The sequence below is a fragment of the Vicugna pacos genome, chromosome 16 (genome assembly GCF_048564905.1).
Source record: "Vicugna pacos chromosome 16, VicPac4, whole genome shotgun sequence".
Lineage (NCBI taxonomy): Eukaryota > Metazoa > Chordata > Mammalia > Artiodactyla > Camelidae > Vicugna > Vicugna pacos.
The window spans coordinates 8,969,749-8,976,188 of NC_133002.1; positions in this window are offsets into that span (position 1 = coordinate 8,969,749).

Genomic DNA, 6,440 nt, shown 5'->3' on the forward strand with positions numbered 1-6,440 from the left:
TTAACTGTGCAATCACTTTTCTTATTGGAATTGTCCACCATTGGGATTTTAATTAGAATGTGTTGAGTTTATAGATAATTTGGGGATGATTGGCAGCTCTACAATATTGGATCTTTCCAGGAAGGGGCATGGTATGGCCTGTGCACTTATTCAACTGTTATTTCTAAAGGAGAATTTTGAAGGTTTTAAAAAATGAGAGTTTCCACATTTCTGTTGTTTTTTTCTAAATATATAATAATTTTTATACTATTATGAAGAGGATTTTTTTATGAAGTGGTTATTTTGATATGAGATATGAATATTTTAGGACTCAATATATATTGTTAAACTATTTACTAACAGAAAGGTGACAGCTTAGTCTGCATTTAAAAATGATCCTGTCTATTTGACCATATCATCACAAATATTAATTATTTTTAATCATTTCTAATTTGAGAAGCAAAAAATGAAATAAAAGAGCATTTTATTTTATTAAGTAGTATACTCAGTACAAGAAATAAATTTATTAATGGTATCCAAGGGAAAGAGAAATGCAGTTTGTATTCACTGAAAAGCCATTCTGCACTCCACAGTAAGTGAAATGTAAATAAATGCATAAAGACTTATCAATATGAATATATATCCAAAGTATTAGACTTTCTGGGAGACCAGACTCAGTTTAGCTGTGTTCATACTTGAAATGTCCTCTTAACTCTTCCTCCTCCTAGACTAGACGGAGTTCTCCCAAGATCAAGAATTTATGTATTATTTCTTAAAACTTCCCCAGAACCCAGCACACGGCAGCCAACAATAAATATTTATAAGTGAACACATGCTATATTCCTCCTCACTCCCACCCTAACCCCCCAACTCACCTCCTCCTCAGAAAAGCCAGTTTGAACTCCACCCCTTTGATTGTGTTCTGCATCCTATGTGAAGATAATGTAAAAAATTATTGAAAGAAATCTCAGTTAGAGTTAGGAAACCAGACAGGGGAACTCTCATGCACTGAGCTGATGGCAGAGCTCAACAGAAAGAGGAAAGACGCCTCTTTTTTCCTGGCAAGGACTCAGCCAATGAAAAGCACAGACTCTTTGTTTATTACAGCCCTCCTAAGTTCCCTTCTCCCCTCTGTGAAAGCCTTCTCCTTCCCTTGTCCTGAGGGGCTTTTAGCACATGGCGTGCCATAGTTGCAGATCCCGAATTGCAATTCTCTGTTGATTCCAAATAAACCTGTCTTAGCTGGAGAAATATCTGGGAATCTATTTGTTTCAAGTGAACCATAATTATACAAACAACTAGAGATTGACCCTGGGTTAAACTACAGATATGTTTTCTGACATCTGTGTCTACTTGCATTGCTCTTTTCATCTCCAAACCCCAACTGATCATTTAGGTCCCAGAAAGCAAAGCTCATGCTTCCTTATATGAAAATTTAATGCTAAGCCAGTAAGAATGTAACTTATTGGCCAAAATAGGCTCACTTTACCTTACCCAATGATTTACTTTGGAGAATGCTAAGGTATTAATATGCTGCTTCTTGCTTTCATTACTCCATGCATGACAGATAAAAATTAATAGAAAACATGGGTCTTTTCTGCCTTCCAATCCCATGTTATGAGAAAAACTAAGACACAAACTCAACAATTTGACTTCTAGGGAGACAAAGGGGATAAAGAAAGAGTTTGGAAAGTGTACATCAGGGTTGTCAGCACTGTATTGGACACCATAGTGTTCATTTGGTCAAAGTTTGCTCAGTCTGTATTGCCCATCTCCCCTTCTTAACAGTAGTCTAATTTTCATCATGACTCACCCACCCTGATGCAGGGCATACGCTTTGGCAGAAAATAAGTCCGTACTCACCCACCCCCTTGCCTTTTGATTGGTTCAGGGAACCAAGCCCCAACCAGCACTTGAAACTCTCTCCTGTCACCAATGGCAGTCTATCTAATCAAAGGAGAGGTGTGTGATCTGACTTTGTTCAGGGACCTTGTCTCATCCTAATGCATGATTGAAAATATATCTTCGTGTTTTTCACCTTATATTGTTTTGTTTTCCCATTCAACGATACGTAGGTGATCTTGACATTTCAGTACATACACAGCTTGATTTTTGGCTGCTTGGTGTTGCCCCTGATTTTAGTAACTTGTTGTCTAACTGAGCCAGCTATGGCCTCTGTGTATTGGCCCCTGGGTGGTTTATGTCTTCACTTTAGGCTGAGACCTGTCAGCTCAAAAGCCTCACACATCAAACTCAAATTTTTACACACCCAAATGTTTTTAAAAATAGCCCCAAGAGGAGATTTTCTGCCATTTTAAGCCTGCTAACTTTGCAAACCAGGCAAAACCTCATCTCACCCAACAGCTGCCAAGCGTACCTAAGATGGGCTTGTGGTTGTAAGACCCAAGCCACCGCTGCTCCTCAGAGCTCTCTGACCTAGAAACTCCTTACTGTGCTGCTAAGAAACATTACACAGACAAAAGTCTCTTCTTGAATTCCTCTCTCCCTTGGGAGTTCTCCCTTCTCCTTCTGGGTAGCAATCCCAGGGCTGGTGCAGTAGCCTCTGACCAGTTTCTGGCTGTAAGAGTTGACCCTGCTTGCAAACCTGTCAAAGCTTCACACAATCAAGCTCGTACGTGCTATTGCCACCTTGTGGTTATATCTTTTTTTTTTCTTGATGAATCCCCAAATCCCTCAAATAACGTACATAACCACATTCTGATTCCCCTTGGATATCTCATGGATTTCTAGTTCATGGGTCTTGGATGAGGCTGCACCCCAGGCCAACCAGTGTCTTTTTCATCCAAGGTTATAGTTTTAGGGAAGTTCATGTAACCCAGGTTGGTCCAATCAGGGTGAATCCCAGACCTCATGCTGAGCCACAAAGAGTGAAAAAATTCCTTGTCTCCCAAGAGACTGTATGGGATGAGCTGCTCCAGCATCCATCTTGCCACCATGAGGAGAAAGCTTGTCAGTGGTCCAGGGGACTAAAGTCTCCATGACTCAATTTCTCTTTGTCTCTTAGAACTGCCTTTCTCTTTTTTGGCCTCATCCTCAAATATGCTGAAGAAAAATGGTCTACTCATTCTTCACAAGAAGAGTGAAAAGTCCATAAAAGTCAGGCAAGGGAGGATGGAATTGAGGAGACAGGTAGAAGGGAGATATTGGAAGGATGGAAAGAAGGAAAGAAGGAAGGAAGCCACGGTGCTGATGTGGATAGGATGATAAATTCAGTGGAATGAAAAGGCAAGTCATTAGAGGATTCTTCTCAGGAAGGTAATTAATAAGAGCCAGTGTAAGATTTTATAAAAAAAATCATTCACCAATAGCTAGAGATCAACCAATTAAGTAGCTTATTCACATCTATTGGCCCACAAGCATCACCCTGTCACAGAACTTTCAATTATCTTTTTTAGAGCCTCTTCCTTAATAATGAGGACAGCCAAAATCATGTGAGAAAGAGCAATCACAAGAGCAAAAGTCAGAGCAAAAAGGGGGCGCAGCATGCAGAATAAACAAAAAGAAGTAACATAGGGAGCAGAAGAAAAAGAAAATTATAATAAACATCCTTTGAAAATGAAGATTTTGAACTCATGAAATACAATGAGACCATAAAAAGGAACAGTCAGATTCCAGAAAAGAGCTCCTGAAAATGAAAAATAGGATCACAGGAATTCATTTAATCAAAAGAAGGACTGGAAAATAAAGTTGAGGAAATTTCCCAGAGAATAGGAAGAAAAGGGGAAAAATGATGGAAAGGAGAAGAGAAAGATACTTTGAAGGAGGACCAGAAGTTTCAACATGTGACTAATAAAAATTTCCTAGAGAGTGGGGAGCAGAAAAATTATCATGGTAACAGTTTTAAAATTTTTCCATAACTGAGTGAAATAGCAGATTCAAAGCACAATGGATTAAAATAGGTCCACCCCAAGGCAATCATTGTGAAATTTCAAGTCCCTGGGGATGGGGGAAGGGACCTGTCAGTTCTCATGAAAAACATAAGGAGTCAAACCAACTTCCACTTCTCACAGCGCCAAGCTAGCCTTCCTCTGGGGACAATTATAAAAGCTGGGCAAAATATTCAAAATATATTCTTAAACATATTACAGAGCTATTGAAAAAAAAGGGGGGGGGGAGGACTGACAAGACAGGACCCAGAGGAAGATGAAGGCACACAGGGATGAGCTCACCGGCGCTTTTTCCCTGGAGCCCTTTGGCAGCAGACAGATTGGAAGGCTGCAAATCCATGATCTCTCCAATTCAACTGCAGGGACTGAGATAATTTGGAGCTGTGCTTGACAGTCCCTGCAAGGACCTCTGTACTGTTAGTTCACCCTTTACTGTTAGAACGTAGACATACAGTCCTGTCATCTGTTGGTTAAACCTGCCTCCCCTAAAATGAGAGGTGCCCTAGACTAAACCAGTGTTACTTGTGCATACAGTGTGCATAAAGAGTTTGGGATTCTTATTTAAATCTTAGAGCAGATTCTGAGTTGGCAGGTCTGGGGTGGGGCCTGAGATTCTGCATTTCTAAAAAGCTCCAAGTGATGCCAACACTGCTGGTCTGTGGACCACATTTTGGGTAGTGCAGCTAAGCATTTTCCCTTTCTTCTGTAACTTGGCATTTCCCTGCCTTGAGAACCTTCCAGGTCTCTTTAACAACCAAAGTTCTGATGCAGGAAAAACGGATGTGGGGTGTGAGAAGGGCCGTGTCCCAGGATTTGGTTGAGCCCCTGGGACGTGCCCCGCCAGTCTGGAACTCGGGTGGTAGCCTGTCTCTTAATTCACTTCTCTGTCTGTTGACTTGTTCAGTTCTCTGAATCTGTTTGTCAACTGATCATTGCTTGTGCAGTTCAGGAGTGATCCCAGGAGTCCATAAACAACATTTTGGGGTTCCTTTCCTAAGTTCTTCCCTGTCTGCGACATCTCCAGTGCTTCCTGGTTCCCTTGATTTTCCCTTTGTGGTCTGCCAGCTAGAAAGCTGGGGCTTCATTCACCCTGCTCTGCTGTACACATATTGCAATTGTGCCCTCAACTGGGTTCAAGCAGCAAGAGACGAGAGAGGAAAATAATCCGTGGGGTTTTTTTCCCTCCCATCCTCTTGGGGCCACACCTCTTCTGATTGGAGAGGAAAGTTCTCCTTCTTCAGAGTTGTAAGTACCTACAGGTCCCTGCTACCACTGTTGTCATTTCCATGGGAACCCTTCCCCACTCTCTAGGCCAGACCTGGGAGCTTCCCCTCATGCTCCCTCTGTCCACGCTGATCTCCACGTCCAGGTCTTGGGCTGCCTTGTAGTCAGCCTAGGGGCTACTGGAGGGAAAAAAAATGGTAAACTTCCTGCCAGTTTGCACTCTGGTGTTTCCCCCTAACCCACATGTTGGTACTACTTTTCAGAGCCCTTAAAGGGCTGCTCCGTACGTTTAATCCAGAGCTTTATAGTTGTCTTCAGGGAGAGAGAGAGGAACCCGAACGCCGTTAAAAAAGTAATAACTCCACAAATTATAAGGTATGATCATTGTAATCTGGCAGTGTTTGTTTTGATTTCCTGACATGATACTATATTCTTGCATCTCAGATAAGTCTTATGGGGTTGTTTTCCTTGTTGTTTGGAGCACATTCTCAGACTTTATTTTAAAGCATAAGTTTAGAAATAAATTTCCTCATTATTATTATTTTTTAAATTTGAAAACACTTTTGAGTTTTGCTGAGTTGACATTTCTTGGTTCACCAATGCTTGCTTGCTTTCATTTTTTATAATATATATTTATGGAAGTATAGCCAGTTTACATATTGTGTCACTTTCTGGTGTACAGCAGTGCTTTCTTTCAATATGACAAATGCCTGATTCCATTGTTTTCTGGCCTCAGTTGTTGCCACTGAGACTTGTTGTCACGTTAACTGTTGCCTTGTTTGTGACCTTTCATTTCTTTCTGGCTGCTTTCAAGACCTTTTCATCTGTGATATTCTGAAATTTAGCCTGATGTTTCTGGTTATGTATTCATGTTCATTCTTTCTGCTTGGGAGTCACTGACCTGTGGGTTTTGATGCTTCGTTTATTCTAGAATACTGTTAACCAGTATTGGTTTAAATATTACCTTTTGTCTGTAATCACCATACTTTCCTTCCAAAGCACCAGTTATTTCTATATTGTATCTTCTCAGCTATTTAAGTATTTAATTTTTAAGAATTGGAAAAAGCAGCACAATTTAAACATAAAGAGAGTAGGAGGAAGCTAGTCATACAAATGGGTAAGGTAGGACATGGGGAAACAAGAATACACATAACATTTAAAAAGAAAACCAACAGAATAAAGCAAATCTCAGACAAGCTTTATTGTTTTTATCAAGTGAGAGAGTAAAACTAAAGCATCTTTAGAAGAAATAAAAGAAACATTCCTCATACAGCAAAAGTTTTTAAAAAACAAAACAACGTCGTAACTCTGCAGCAAGGACTGAAAGGA